Source organism: Lupinus angustifolius, chromosome LG16 (genome assembly GCF_001865875.1).
Source record: "Lupinus angustifolius cultivar Tanjil chromosome LG16, LupAngTanjil_v1.0, whole genome shotgun sequence".
Classification (NCBI taxonomy): domain Eukaryota; kingdom Viridiplantae; phylum Streptophyta; class Magnoliopsida; order Fabales; family Fabaceae; genus Lupinus; species Lupinus angustifolius.
The window spans coordinates 11,629,177-11,646,194 of record NC_032024.1 but is presented as its reverse complement, the minus strand read 5'-3'; the positions used below and the strand labels follow the sequence as shown (position 1 = coordinate 11,646,194).

General features: G+C 38.4%; 1 pseudogene; it reads right to left on the bottom strand.

Annotated features, from left to right (window-relative positions):
- LOC109329313 lies at nt 665–15,696 on the bottom strand (annotated as a pseudogene).

Genomic DNA, 17,018 nt, shown 5'->3' with positions numbered 1-17,018 from the left:
GGAAAACCAAGAAGGATCATCCACTCGACGAAGTTATAGGTGATATAACTACGGGGGTGGTAACCCGTAGCTCTTTACATAACTTTTGTAACTTCGTTGCTTTTGTATCTCAAATCGAGCCAAAGACCATCGATGAGGCCATTGAGGATGTGCACTGGGGTATAGCTAAGCAAAAAGAGCTAAACCAGTTCGAGTGTAATAATGTATGTGACTTAGTCCCTAAGCCTAAAGAACATCTAGTGAATGGTACTAGATGGGTCTTTCGTAACAAATTAGATGAATCTGGCTTGATCATAAGAAATAAAGAATGCTTAGGGGCCAAAGGCTACAACAAGGAGGAAGGCATCGATTATGATGAGACCTACGCTCCTATAGCCAGATTAGAGGCCATTATGATGCTCTTATCCTTTGCATCGATTATGAACTTTAAGCTCTTTCAAATGGATGTCAAGAGCACCTTCTTGAATGGCTACATTCAAGAGGAGTTATATGTAGATCAACCTCTCCGCTTTGAAAATTTTAAATATCTGAACCATGTATATAAGCTCAAAAAGGCCCTTTATGGCCTGAAACAAGCTCCCAGAGCTTGGTATGATAGATTGAGCTCTTTCCTTCTGGAAAAAGGGTTCGTGAGGGGTATGGTCGATACTACCCTCTTTATCCGTAGAACACACGCGCCGCCCCATCAGAAGGGCAATTAAGATTGCAAATCTGAAAACCACCCAACACCAAAACAAAGGCTTGCCAGAAAACAACTCACAAACTTATCACTGCAAACAGAAGGAACAATTCAAGTTAGGATGCTATATTTTCATTTTCCAATTATAAACATCAAAGCTGGGTAAATCCACAACCACTGAAAGACCATTTCTACAATGCAAAGTCAAACCGCTACAAAAACAAATACACAGGATAAACATGCCAAGAATCCAAGATTCTGACTTCAAATGGCCTACAAGCTTCCCTACACTAAAGCCAGGAGGTTGTTCATAAAATACGTTAATAGTGTATAATAGATTTTGCACATCCAACAGCATAAATCAGTTGCCATGTTCCCACAACCAAACAACCCAAGATTATCATCATGTTCCTAAAAGGTAGAAATAATTATTACCTGTTGTGGCTGCTGGTAATTCCCATATCCAGGGTAACCTCCATAGTAGATATTAGGATCTTGGGTAGTAGGTGCATATGCATAAGGGTTATATCCTTGGGCATACCCACCGTAGTATGCTGGAGCAGCACCATTCCACTGGACTTGATCTGTTGGAGACTGAATACATCCAATGGATGGGTCGATTATTTTTATTATACATATGGGTATAGGATTTAAAACAAAAGAAGCTCAGCAGCACGAGAGATAACTAATACCTGCTTGTTAGGACTGCATCCCCATGAAAGTCTAATTCCTGGTCCTAGTAATGTTGTTCCCTTTAACGCTGATAGTGCTTGCTCAGCACATGCTCTACATAAACCATAACATCGCCCATCAAGAATACTATACCAAACCAAAAATGAACTGTCAACACTATCTCTATATAAATTTCTGTGTGCAAAGTTTTTACCTATCAGCAAACTGAACAAAACCACAACGCTTCCCTACAGGTATTTTCACATAACTAGATTCCCAAACCGACCAAAGACTTGTCTTAACAAGTCATCAGACACACTTGAGTCCAAATTCCCAACAAATATCTGCACCCAAACAGTGTATAAATGTAACTAGAAATGTAATCACAAACCTAAAATATCAACATTAAAACGAACTACCCACTGTTGTATTGTTAGGATCATTATCGCCTTGGTTTCCCTGTGTAATCTGATATGTAGCTGCAAATGATAAATAGTGAGAGCTAATTTACAAAGACATTTGTCATAACTAGTATCATGTCAACATAGACAATCGGAAAAAACTTCTAATACTCTCAAAATTATCAACTAGAAGATTGTTGTGCTTGGCAGATACTGTGTAACAATCAGGAAATTAGGATAGATATTTGCTGAATAAATATTACCATAGCAAAGCCGGCAAAAATAAATTTAGATCAAGATACAAATGAACTTTACAACATTAATAAGGGTGAAAAGAACAGGAGAAAAATTAGACCCTTGTACTTTAACTGAAACCTACTATATCCTTCAAATGCCTTCTTTATTTACGTAGCAGACTAGAAGTGAGAGAAGAGGTAATGATTTATGACAGGTTTGATGGGAAAATAAGGCAAGAAAGATAACTAAAACCTCTACACCCACCACTTCTGTTCCTAAATAAAATATGAGAATATTTTCCACAGCAAAACCTATCATCTGACCTGTTCTTTTCATGATAGAACTGTCCACTGAACGTTTTTTCAATCAATGGACATGGAAAGTGGAAAACACCTATCCACACCTAATGGTCCTCCAATTAAGAAGATTTATCAGAGAAAAAGAAAAGATGATCAGGGTAAAGTGGGAATAAGAGGCAAAGAGTTGGTTGCACATGTCTCTAACCAACAAGACACGTGGCAAACAGAGAATGTGAGATCAGATCCTAAAATGATAGAGGGGTGAATATGGGTGGAGGGAGGCAAGGGAATGGGTAGGCAATCATTTGGGTGAAGAAAAGGGCAGTGGGCACTGTCTCTGGAATTAAGGGATTATTTCCCATAGTACTTGTATTTTCTCTTGGCACTACTGCTATGCTTTTTAATTGTACTCTTGCAACACTGTAATCTTGTAGTGAACTTAATATACTATACACTACAGTTTTTTTCCTTTCTAATTGTTGTTTCATATTCTTTCTTCTACCCTGCTACCTATCAAAATGGAATCAGAGCTCCCGATCTTGGGAGCATCTGGATGATATCAACAAGAATAGACAATAGACTGGATAATGTGGAAAGGAGGTTGGAGGGAATGCAATCTTCATTGCATGAAGCTTTCTGGTTACAAATGGAGACATTGATGAAAATAGTTACCGATCGGTTGGAGGAGAAAACAGCAACCGAGAACATAGGTTTCAGAGAGGAGACTTACAGGGGGATGAAAAAATGAGGAGGGATGAAAGAGTGAGAAGGGTGGAAGTACCTTATTTTACCGGTGAAGATCCTCATGGGTGGGTGTATCGAGTGGAACGATATTTCGAAGTCAATCGTATTCCCAAGGACGAGAAGGTTGATACGGCAGTGGTATGTCTGGAAGGGAAGGCCTTGAATTGGTACCAATGGTGGAAGTCACGAATGATGTTGTAAAAAGATAAAAGATAAAAGGAATGAAGAAAATATTATTGAAAATTTACACTATACAATAGAAAAGCTTATCCCTTTAAATAAAGGGAAAGCCATAAAAACAAAAACAGATTAGTAACTGCATAAAGCAATTATTAACACTAACAACTTCCAGCATGTGCAAATAACAATTAGCACATGCTAATTATTAATTAGCACATGTTAATTGCTTCAGCAATACAACTTAACTAACTCTATTCTCTAATATACCCCCCTAAAACTGAGGGTAGTTGACTAAGGATGCTAAGTCAACTACTTTAATTTGCTTTCTTAGAGTTAGAAATCTATCAGTAGCCAAAGGCGTAGTGAGCACATCAGCTGTCTGAAAATCAGAGGGGATGTGTTTCACTTGAAGGGACTTGGCTTGAATCCTATCTCTTACAAAAAAGAGATCAAGTTTTATGTGTTTAGTTCTGTTGTGGAGAGCAGGATTGTGAGACATGCTCATAGTGCTGAGATTATCACACAAAATGAGAGGGATCTGATGTGGAATCTTGAGTTCTGAAAAGCATGGACTCAACCTAAATCATTTCTTGAGAAGCAAGGGCCAGACTTCTGTATTCAGCTTCAGTGCTTGATCTGGAGACTGTTTGTTGCTTCTTGGACCACCAAGTAACTAGATTAGGCCCAACCAACAAGCAAGCCCCTTATACATATTTTCTGTCATCAGGGTCAGTGGCCCAATCTGCATCACAGAAGCCTGTGAGAGTGATAGGAAGAGAGGAGACTGATACAACAGCCTTGAGATGTATGCCAAAGCTGAGAGTTCCTTGTAGATATCTTAGAATCTTTTTTACAGTAACCCATTGTTGGTCAAGGGGATTACCCATAAACTGGCACACCCTATTCACACTGTAAGCTAAGTCAGGCCTAGTGATTGTAGCATATTGAAGAGCTCCAACTATTGATCTGTACAAAGTAGGATTGTATTGTTTGGACTCTGATTTGGATAGTCTGCAAGTGGTTGCCATGGGAGTAATGTTGGATTTGGCATTCCGTAGGCTTTCTGGAGAAGGTCTTTGATGTACTTTGTTTGAGTGAGGAACAAAGATCCATATTGAAGGTGTTTGACCTTAATGCCTAGAAAGTAGTCTAAATTTCCTAGGTCTTTGAGAGCAAAAGCATAGCTTAGTTTGTGAACTAGACCAACAATTTGACTGTTTGATGACCTAGTGATGATTATGTTATCCACATAGACTAAGACAAAGAGTTGGTATGTACTAGTAAGAGAAATAAACAGAGATTTATCACATCTACTGTTTTGAAAGCCTAGTTGAAGAAGAGTGCCTTTAAATTTCTCAAACCATTGTCTAGGAGCCTGTTTGAGACCATACAATGCCTTGTGTAGCCTGCATACAATTGTTTTATCACCATTTTGAAAGCCAATAGGTTGGGACATATAAACCTCTTCATCGATGACACCATTTAGGAATGCATTGTTTATGTCAAGCTGCTGAATAATCCACCCATAAGTGACAGCAAGTGTGAGGAGAATCCTTATTGTGACAGGTTTGACTACAGGTGAGAAAGTCTCATTGTAGTCAATTCCTAGTTGTTGACGGAAGCCTTTGGCAACTAACCTGGCTTTATATTTGTTGATAGAGCCATTAGGGTTCTCTTTAATCCTGAATATCCACTTGCAGCCAATTGCCTTTTTATGTGGAGGTAAGGGAACCAGGGACCAGGTTCCTAATTTAAGCAGAGCATCATACTCTTCTTGCATAGCTCTTTTACAAACAAGACTGAGAATGGCCTCTTTAGGGGTGGAGGGTTCAGACTAGACCAAAAAGAGGCTTGCAAGATTAGGCAAGATGGATTTGTTTATGCCAGCCTTGGACCTTGTGATCATAGGATGAGAAGGTTGAAGGTCAGGGGTCAAAGAGGATGAGGAGGAGGGAAGAAGAGTAGTGGAGGATAAGGGAGATATAGAGGTGGATGAATCAGAGGATGAGGGATTAATAGGGTCATTTAGAATTGGAGGGTCAGAAATAGATGTGAAGGGGAGAGGGTGAATTTTGAGTAGGGTTAATGTGATTGAGGGCAGATGTTGGTTCTGTGGGATAAGTATTTTTAGTGGTATAGTTGTTGTGAGGGGTGTATGTGGTTGGGTAGGTTGTTTGGGAAAGGTGGATGATGAATGTGGTGGTCAGAGATAGTATAGGAAAACGGTTTAGTAGGGTTTTTAAAGGGAAAGGATAATTCATTAAACTTGACATTTTTAGAGATGTATATTTTTCCATCATTGGATAGGCACTTGTAACCTTTATGCATAGAGGAGTACCCTAAAAAGCTGCATTCTATGGATCTGAAGTTAAGTTTGTGGGAGTTGTAAGGCCTAAGTAAAGGAAAGCATGCACAACCAAAGATTTTTAGTGAAGTATAGTCAGGGTTGGATCCAAATAGTAGGTAATATGGAGATTTGTTGTTAAGGGTAGCAAAGGGGAGTCTGTTGATTAAAAATACAGCAATGGTAAAGGCATATTCCCAGAAAGTGGGAGGTAATCCTGCATCGGCCAATAGGGTTAGACTTGTGTCCACTATGTGTCTATGCTTTCTTTCTACTGTTCCTTGTTGGTGATGAGTATGAGGACAAGATAGTCTATGTGAAATGCCTAGGGTAGAGAGATATGAAGTAAAGGGTCTAAATTCACCTCCCCCATCAGTTTGGACAACATTGATGGTTCTATTAAATTGAGTTTGAAAGCCAATAGGTTGGGACATATAAACCTCTTCATCGATGACACCATTTAGGAATGCATTGTTTATGTCAAGCTGCTGAATAATCCACCCATAAGTGACAGCAAGTGTGAGGAGAATCCTTATTGTGACAGGTTTGACTACAGGTGAGAAAGTCTCATTGTAGTCAATTCCTAGTTGTTGACGGAAGCCTTTGGCAACTAACCTGGCTTTATATTTGTTGATAGAGCCATTAGGGTTCTCTTTAATCCTGAATATCCACTTGCAGCCAATTGCCTTTTTATGTGGAGGTAAGGGAACCAGGGACCAGGTTCCTAATTTAAGCAGAGCATCATACTCTTCTTGCATAGCTCTTTTANTAAGGTCTCAGATTTTTGTTTAAGTAGGAATATCCAAGTGTGTCTAGTTTTTGCATCAACTATGACAAATAATATTTCAAACCAGATTCAGAGAGAACTGGTGCAGGTCCCCATAAGTCTAGGTAGAGTAAATCAAAGGAATTAGAATAACAAGTAATGGAATTAAGTGAGTGTATCCTATGAGACTTGCCATAGCAGCAGGCATTACAAAAAACATAGGCAGTTTTATTTGAGTAAGGTATTTTACAAAGAGACAGAATATTGTTTACAATAGTTGTGTGTGCATGTCCTAGCCTACAATGCCACAGAAATTGGGTAGAACAATTTGTATGAGCTAAGCTATCAATGCCAGTTGATGTGCTCTGGCATTTGATTTGGGAATAGAGGCATAACATGCTGACTTTTGTGGGAATAGACTTTGGAAAGCATAGAGACCTTCTGAGGTGATTGACCCTTTGAGGAGAATGGTGTTAGAACCATGTGATTTCACAAAACATTCATTAGGGTGGAATTCAAAGTAACAATTGTTATCTTTGGCAAATTGAGAGACACTAATTAGGTTTTTAGTAATGGTGGGTACAAGTAGAAGATTATGTAAAGATAAAGAGATGTGAGGATTTAAGGGAGAAGAAAATGTGGTGGTTCTACTACAAGAGATGGGTTTTTTAGTACCATTACCCATATATAGGTGTTCAGGACCAAACTGTTCTGTTGTTGGAGGAACAAGAGCAGGATCAGAGGTGATGTGGTTGGTATCACCTGAATCAGGAAACCAGAGAGAGTGCCTAGGATCAGAACCTCCAGTGCTAACATTCATGGCATAGGGGGGGTAGCCTGGGGAAGGTTGATATTGTGGACCATTGAAGGGATAGGTTGAGAAGGGGGTTTTGTGGGATGGCATGGGTGAATGGTAGTAGGGATAGTAGGGAGAGGAGGGAGTGGGATAATTTTGGCCAATGTGGGAGTTGGTTGATTTAGATGGGTGATGGTCAGGTCTGGGTCACTTAGGATAGTTGGATTGGGGGGGTATATTAGAGAATAGAGTTACTTAAGTTACATTGCTGAAGCAATTAACATGTGCCAATGTGTAAGGAGTCAGAGATGGAGTTGAGGATCCACGCAAAGATAGTTTGATCCTGCTCTTCCCAGCTGAGGAATGTAGGATTAATGTGATGATGAGTGTTGTCAAAGTCAGAAAGAAATTTGGGTGGTACATCAGTGGGTGAATGAATCTTATTGCTCTGTTGGATCGTAGAACAGAGAGCATGAATTGGCTCCAAGTGAGATAGTTTTTCTCACTGAGTTTTGTATAGGGTATGGGAAGAGAAAAGGATGGAGAATGTGTTCGAATGGGAGGAGCAGAGGAATGGGAAGGTGGAGGAGTGGAGGGATCTGAGGCAGTGGCCATTAGGGCGAGTGATACCATGTAAAAAGATAAAAGATAAAAGGAATGAAGAAAATATTATTGAAAATTTACACTATACAATAGAAGAGCTTATCCCTTTAAATAAAGGGAAAGCAACATAAACAAAAACAGATTAGTAACTGCATAAAGCAGTTACTAACACTAACAACTTCCAGCATGTGCAAATAACAATTAGCACATGCTAATTGTTAATTGGCACATGTTAATTGCTTCAGCAATACAACTTAACTAACTCTATTCTCTAATAGGTGGTGGTGGTGAGGTGGTCGATGTTCCGACAAACATTGATGAGCCGTTTTCAGACCGTTGCGTCGGATAATCCCTATGAAGGCTAGATGGGGTTGAGACAAAGAGGAATCGTCATGGAATTTAGGGAGCAATTTGAACTCAGTCCAGCTCTGTTGCGATTTGCGGATGAAGAATTTATGAAAGTTGTGTTTGTGAATGGGTTGAAGGAGGATATTAAAGCTGAGGTGAGATTGATGAGCTCAGGTGACCTCCATGAATTGATGGAGATGGCGCAAAAGGTGGAAGAGAGGAATAGAGTTTTGGGCCGGTCTTCTAGGTATTTAACCCGAGGAGGCAGAACCGGGTTTGCTCGCACCGCTTTAACGAGGCGTTGAGTCGGGGCACAGGAACTTCCCCAAACGGGTCAGGGCAGCAACACAAATTTTGGGCCAAGGGAAAGTTTTCAAGCCCACACGGGCAGAACTGAAAATGGAATACCAAAGAGGGGAGGAGGTTTCAGCATAGGAGAAAATCCCTCTCTGAATAGGCGTGGAACAAGGTTCAAAAAATTAACAAAGGAAGAGGAGATTGAGAAAAGGAGGTGCAACCTCTGTTTCAGATGTGATGAAAGGTATTTCCCAGGCCATGTGTGTAGCAACAAGCAACTCCATGTTATTTTGTTGGGCCAAGAAGAAGAGGAGCAAGAAAGAAATGATGATTCAGAGGAATCAAAACAAGAGGAGTTCAATTTGCAATTGAATGTGAGTAGTATTGCAGGAATGACATCAAAGAACTTCCTCAAACTCTAGGGTACTCTGAAGGGCAGAAAAGTCATAGTTATGGTGGATTCGGGAGCTTCCCACAACATCTTAGCACCAGGGATTGTGGAGGAATTAAAGATACCCACCGAAGGCACACATGGGTACTTTGTAGAGGTGGGGAATGGGCAACGTCTCGGAAGCCAAGGAGTTTGTAGAGGTGTGGAATTACGACTCCCCACTTCGAAGGTCATCCAAGATTTTTATCTATTCGAATTGGTGGGAGTGGATGTCATTCTAGGATTCGAATGGTTGAAGAGTTTGGGAAAATTTAGTGCTGATTTGGGAAGGTACTTGCTGGAAATTCAAGAGAATGGGAATATAATCGAAGTAAGGGGTGATTGAGAATTGTCTAGAACTGTGGCCTCAATGAAGGCAGTTATGAAGGAGATGCGGAATGAAGCGCAAGCTTTCTATGTTGAGTTCGGCATAATGAGTGTGTTATGCTCTCCGGCAGAAACAAGTCCCACTAGCATCCAGCCGATTATTGAAGCATTTGAGGATATTTTTCAAGAGCGCAAAGGGCTGCGACCGACCATAACATATGACCATGCTATTATATGGAAGGAAGGAGCCGAAATTCCACACATTCGCCCATACAGGTATCCACATAGCTACAAGGAAAAGATTGAGAAGTTAGTGAGAGAAATGTTGGAGGCAGGAATGATTAGACCAAGTGTGAGTCCTTTTTCAAGTCCTCTGGTTCTAGTGAGAAAAAAGGATAGGGGTTGGCGATTCTGCATTGATTATAGGACTCTCAATAAGATTATTGTACCCAACAAGTTCCCATTTCCTATAATTGAAGAATTGTTGGATGAGTTGGGGGGAGCTATACGTTTTTCTAAGCTGGATTTGTAGGCGGGATACTATCAGATTCGCATGAAGGAGGAAGACATACCAAAAACCGCTTTTCACACTCATGAAGGGCATTATGAGTATGTGGTAATGTCATTTGGGCTTACTAACGCTCCTTCAACCTTTTAAGTACTGATGAATGATGTGTTCAAGCCATACTTGCGGAAATTTGTGTTAGTATTTTTTGACGATATCCTTGTTAGGGCACCACTTCATTATTCGCACCAACCAGAAAATTTTGAAATTCTTGCTTGATCAACGTGTGTTGGGAGGAGATCAACTAAAATGGGTCACCAAGCTGTTAGGTTATGACTTTGAAATTCAATACAAACCGGGATCAGAAAATAGGGTGGTTGATACCTTATTGTGGGTGATGGATTGCAAGTCGTGTTTAATGGTGACTAATATGGACTTGATGGAGTTGGCTGACGAAAGTCTGTAAGACTCACAACTGCAGCAGATTATGCATGAGGTGGTCCAGGACCCCAGATCTCATTTGATGTATTCAGTAGCAAAAGGATGTTTATGGTACAAAGGGCGATTGGTATTACCTAGAAAATCATATCGCATTCCTCTTCTACTTACCGAGTTTCATGCTTCACCATGGGGTGGTCATTCCAGGGTGACAAGGACGTATAAACGGTTGGCTACGGTTTTTCATTGGATAGGCATATGTGGGGACATAGAGAGATTTGTGGCAGATTGTATCACCTGTCAACGCAACAAATATCAAGCATTGCGACCAGCCGGACTCATTCAACCTTTTCCAATTCCCAACCATGTTTGGGAGGATGTCTCGATGGATTTTATTGGCGTGTTACCAAAATCAAGTAGGGCATACACGATTTTGGTGGTGGTAGATCGTCTCAGTAAGTATGCTCATTTCATCCCATTACATCACTTGTATACTTCTAAGGAGGTGGCCCAAGCATTTGTCAAGGAGGTTATTCAGTTGCATGGTTTCCCTATCTCGATTGTTTCCGCTCGTGATCGTGTTTTTATGAGTATGTTCTGGAAGGAATTATTTCGTTTGGCCGACACTAAGCTGCGATTCAATTCGACATATCACCCACAAACCGATGGCCAGACGGAAGTTATTAATAGAACACTAGCAACTTACTTATGTTGTTGTGTGAATGAACACCCTAAACAGTGGATAAAATGGTTGGCTTGGGTTGAGTTATGGTTTAATTGCTCCTACAATGCTTCTACTCATATGTCTCTTGTTAAGGCTTTGTATGGTATAGACCCACCTTCAATTATTCCTTTTCGAAATGAGAGCACTGTTGTGGTTGTCGTGGACAGTTTGCTCCGGGAAAGAGATAGCATCCTTGAAGAGCTCAAAGCAAATTTGGCTAAAGCTCAACACCGTATGTGAATCCAAGTCAATAAGAAACAGAGAGAAGTAGAGTTTCAAGTAGGGGATTTTGTGCTTTTAAAGGCTCAACCTTACAAACTTCGTTCAGTAACTCAAAAGCTCAATGAGAAGTTAAGTCCCTGTTTTTATGACCCTTTTGCAATTTTGGAAAAAATAGGAAATGTAGCCTATAAATTGCAGTTGTCGGTTTACTCACGGGTGCACCCCGTTTTCCACGTGTCTCAACTCAAAACAGCACCTTCTACTAGTGTCCCCTGTCAACAATTTCCCGTTGGGTTGACGGAGGATTGGGAATTATTGGTTGTTCCGGAACAGGTGTTGGCAAGTCGCAAGTTGCTGAATGGTAAAACTGAAGTCTTAATTAAATGGGTTGAAGTCCCTGCACATAATAATATCTGGGAGGATTTCGAGTAATTACGGTCAACTTTTCCTGCTTTCCACCTTGAGGACAAGGTGCTACTCATTGGGGCGGGTATTGATAGGCCTCCAATTAAGAAGGTTTATCAGAGAAAAAGAAAAGATGATCAAGGTAAAGTGGGAATAAGAGGCAAAGAGTTGGTTGCACATATCTCTAACCAACAGGACACGTGGTAGACAGAGAATGGGAGATCAGATCCTGAAATCAGAGAGGGGTGAATATGGGTGGAAGGAGGCAAGGGAATGGGTAGGCAATCATTTGGGTGAAGAAAAGGGCAGTGGGCACTGTCTCTAGAATTAAGGGATTATTTCCCATAGTACTTGTATTTTCTCTTGGCACTACTGTTATACTTTTTAATTGTACTGTTGCAGCACTGTAATCTTGCAGTGAACTTAATATAATATACACTACAGTTTTTTCCTTTCTAATTGTTGTTTCATATTCTTTCTTCTATCCTGGTACCTATCAACATCTTTCCTCAACTCCTTAAAAACCAAGAATATATAGCAGTTCAAGACAAACACTAACTTTTTATCCTAACATGGTCATGACTCAGTCAAAAATCAAACAAGCTAGACTGCTAGAGTGTAGCATAATATCACTTTATGTTGATTACGTACTGGGTCAAGCACAGGAAGATTCATTTAGTAGACGATACCGCTATAGTATTTTTGGGGTTGTCCGCTACGCTCTGTTATCCGCAATTGACTACCTAGGCTCAAACCAACTAAAACAACAGAGGTAGAAGGCAACAATAGAGGAGAAAATATACCCTCTAAAACTTAAATAAAAATGTGCACCCTCCCATATCTCTGGTAATTAATAAGAAAAAGGGTCAGAAAATACAATAGAGGTAGAAGGCTTAAAACCATACAAGCCACCATTCTACATTCACTAGTATCCAAGAGCATTGCTGTTTGAACTTTGAAATACCAAAATGAAACAATTCAACAAAATAAATATACATAAAAGATGGAAAGCAAAAACCAAAACGGACCCAAATATTCAGGAAAAATAGTCGTATCCAACAATCAGTAAAAAAGTAAGTGATATAGAAATATACTTTTGGAATAAACATGGCCTAAATTGAATGGAAACTGCCTTATAAAAGAAGCAACATTAAAACTGGTTGAACCCTTTTTTGTCACATACTAGGAATTGGAAAAGCAATCTGCAAATGTAGCATAATTGATGCCACCAAAAAATGAATAAGAAGCTTATGACAAACAAAATAACTGACCTAAAATGAGGCCACGCATAAAAGTGGAATCATTTCAGCTGATATCAGTTCTGGGGCCCCCAAAAATGAGAGCCTCTCAGCATCCTGCTTTCAAGACAATATAAGTCTTGTATAAGTTTTTGCATATTTTAACATAACTAAATACGCCCAAGTTTAGAAAGGTAAAAGAACTGAAAGGAAATGAATGGAATCTGCCCCCTATCTCCAAGTACATTAACCGAATCAACACCAGATTTAGTGTTTCCCTTGTTAACTGAACTCCCCCAACATTGGGTGACATGGAAAGGACAACATAGTTCACCAGCTACCTACTTACCAGTACAAACTAAACTAACCAATCATATAATTCACGGTCAAGCAAAATATCGAGTACAACAGTCACAAACAACAGAAGAATGTCCCAGCATGTTCACTTCAGTAGTTACACTCAGTTGTCAGTTAAATGATAAACAAAATAATTACCTGTCTGATATTGCTGACCATCCATTGGTTTCTTGTTTGCAACAGGACCAATTCGCATTGGTCCAGTAGAACAGGGCATGCCATTCATCTCGGTCATTTCACGCAATTGCTCACCTTCATCAGCAAACCTTACAAACCCATAGCCCTTTGACTCTCTAGTGGACCGATCAGTGACAACCTTCGCTCCCTTCGCTGATGGATAATGAGCTGGAAAAGTCTCTAGCAGTACATAGTCAGTAACATCAACAGCCAAATCACCAACAAATACAGTATGATCCGCACCATCTTGGCGCCTCTCACCAGGACCAAGCATGACCCAGTTAAGGCGTAAATTCTTATCAGAGTTCGGCATCAATGTGCCGTTATACGCATGCAAGTTCCTCTCTGCTGCAGCACGGTTAGTAAATTCAATGAAACCATATCCTTCTGACAGGCCTGTTTGCTTATTACGAATGATATTTACAGAAACCACCTGTGACCACCCAAAATTAATAAATAACAATCAACATAAAAATAAAATATAGATAACAACAATTCAGCCTTAATCCCACTAGGTGAGGTCGGCTACATGGATAAAGGACATCATAATGCTTTATTATAAATCATGTTGATTGATAAAACATTAGTCTCTAAAAATTTTCCTAAATGTTTCGCCTATGATTTTTCATGGCCCCGACTCCTCTAGAAATTAGACTAAGTGACTAAAAATAAAAATATCATCTTGCCAAAAACATTGTCGGAAAATGTCTCCAAAATTCAATCACAAGGTTTCTAATGGTTGGGCATGCATGGGTACTTGCCCCTCTCTTCAATATATTTTGTAAAATTAGTTGCATATATGTAACATTTTTAAAATAAAAAATAAATTACCTTGCAACAAATATTAGAGGAATTACTCTACCCTCTCTTGAATTATGGCTTAGTTATTAGGTCAATGTAATTCCAATATCACACTTGAGGTGTAGTAGTTGGTGTAATGAAATCAAATCTCAGGATATCTATATATATAAAAATAAAATGTTACAAAATGAAAAAATAACTAAATACCCTAAGCAAGAAAAAGACAAAACAAAATCAGAGATTTGAATTGAAAATTTCAAAACAAATTAAAACATCAGAGCTACGAATCGAGTGAAGGAACGAACCTCGCCGCCGGAGGCAAAGCAGTTGGTGATGTTGGACTCATCCATCCACTACTGCAAGTCGTCGATCCAGAGAGACTTGATCTCACCACTAGAAGAGGCAGCGGCGTCGTGTTGGTGAGGAATGGGTTGAGGAGCCCAGGCGGAGGGGGGCTGCTGCTACATCATCCACTGTTGAGGAAACTGCGTGTTGGACGGTGGTGGTTGTTGCATGGTGATGGCTGAGGAAACCCTAAGGTCAGCAAATAAGAGAAAGGAGGGGGAGACAAATGGTTGTGTTTGGCAGACGTGAATGTAATGTGTATGATGATGCCAATCGATTGGGTCAAGGTTACTTATGGGTTTAGACGTGGGTGTTCGGAACTAAGGGTGGAAACAAGCTAACTTGTGTATCATCTGGGTCTATTACCTGGTCTATAATAGACTAACTTAGGCCAGATTTTTTTATTAACATGTCAGATATAGGCTTTTTAAAAAACATTATTTAGCTTAATAGGTCAAACTCCATCTGAAAGACCTATTCAATTATATTATATAACAATATTAAAATTACACTATTTTAATATAAGTATTTATATTATATATATAATTTTTATATAAATACAAAAATATATTTTAATTATTATAGTTAGATGAGCCTAACTAAAAGTATACCTATTAGCTCATACAAATATAGATATAGTGACTTATTTCATGACCATATAGTATATTCGGCCTTTAAACACGCTAATGGATCAAATCAGGCTTTTAAATAGACTAGACATAGTCTTTGAATTTTTTTTTAAATAGACTAATAGGCTGGGCCCATGCTCCTATATGCTATATAGACTCGACCTGTTTAATGCAAAGTCTGGTCTAACCTGACCTGTTTTCACCCTTATTCACAATCCTACTAATCATTTTTTAGTGTGTGTTTGTCCTTCTCAACAAGTGTTACTCCCGATAATCAAACCATTCATTTTAATCTTTTTGGATTCTATCGTTGTCTTACATCACTTGACCAAACACCCTATTGATTTTTAAATTTCTCTATATATATATATATTTAAATATTTTATCATTACAAATCATTTAAAATTTTCAATTCTATTTATATACATATATGTATGTATATCAATTTTCATCATCGAACCTAATAAGCAATATAAATTTAAGTTTGTTAACTCACTCAAAAATTCTTGAATATTAATTGTATTTGTCTTAAACTTGAAAATAGTTCATATTGAACCCGACTCAAAACTCAACTCTAGTCAATTCTTAAATAGTTGAGGGGAGCTAAGTCCAACAAGTCAACTCATTTCCGATATATTTCCATATATGATCTAAGTATTGAAAAATAATGGGAAAATGTTGGGATTTGGAGTTGGATCTTGCACATATGTTAACCTTTATCTTATCATACATTGATATCATAATTTTGGTGATTAATTTAGTGCAATTTAAATATAATTTACTTAACTTATTCCATGTAAGGACAATTAGAAAAATTGTAATTATATGCATTATGAGACAACAAAAGAAGAATAAAATAGGATAAAACTTTTCATCTACTATGTGATATGGGGAGTCATTGACCAAGTATTAGAATCTTGTTTGTTTTTTACCTTTTTTAAATGTTGGATAAACACAAAGTAAAACACATCTAAATGGGGGTGAATAAGTGTAACGGTTCATTAATGCCGCTTTTCCGGTTGATTGAGAATTTTTGAAATTTTTTCAGGACAATCGATTATTATGAGCAGAAATAATCAATTACAGACAACATTAATCAATTATTATGATTCTTGAAATCTTGAACAAAATAGTTTTTTTTGCAAAACAAGTTATCTCATAAATAATATTTACTAGTTCAATTTTCTTAAAGAAAATATCCTAGATGCTAAACAAATAATAAGCAAGTACAAGAATCTATAAGCAAATTCAAGAACACAAGCAAAATGTAAAGAAAAGGGATAGAAGAGTGCGCCAAAGAATTTTATCATGGTTCGTTTGCGGGTTCACTTGAAAACTACATCAAGGTCTCCCCTTCTTATCTCGGAAGATTTTCTTCACTATGGAATCAAATGTATCTTAAAAACACACTTCCAATGACTTCACAAACGCTCCTTTCTTAGCCCTAGAGTCTCTCACGTCGGTTTGAACTCTTATCAGTCTCTTAGGATACTCAACACCTACTCACAATATAGCCCCAGCCGCTAATCACTCTCAACCAAGACATTTTTAAAGGTGAAGACTTAAAACCTAACCTCAACTAGATTCTCACTCTAATTCTTAACAATCTTATGAATTTCACTTCAATTGGCTAAAATAAAACTAAGTAATTTGCACCTTATATGTGCTAATAGAACACTAAACTCAAAAACAAACCCAAAGACAAAAATCTCACAAGAAACCTAAGTCTAAGTGAAGATTGATGCAAGGTTTGTGTATGTGAAATCTATAATGCACTATATGAAAAGAATGTAAAAATAATTTATTTTCACTCTTGAAAACCCAAAGAAACTTTGGTAATATTCAACACAAGATTTCGCTCAGAGAATTTTATGAATGATATGAAATTTTGAAAACCAAGATTATGAGCACATGGATGGAAAAATAGTTTTTATAAAAAATTGTTTTGAAATGACAAATAGTCAAAGGATGTCATTATAACCGACCTACAAAGTTTTGATGAAGACAAAGTCTTATATGGAAGCTTGAAGACTTGGACATCTCAACAAACAACA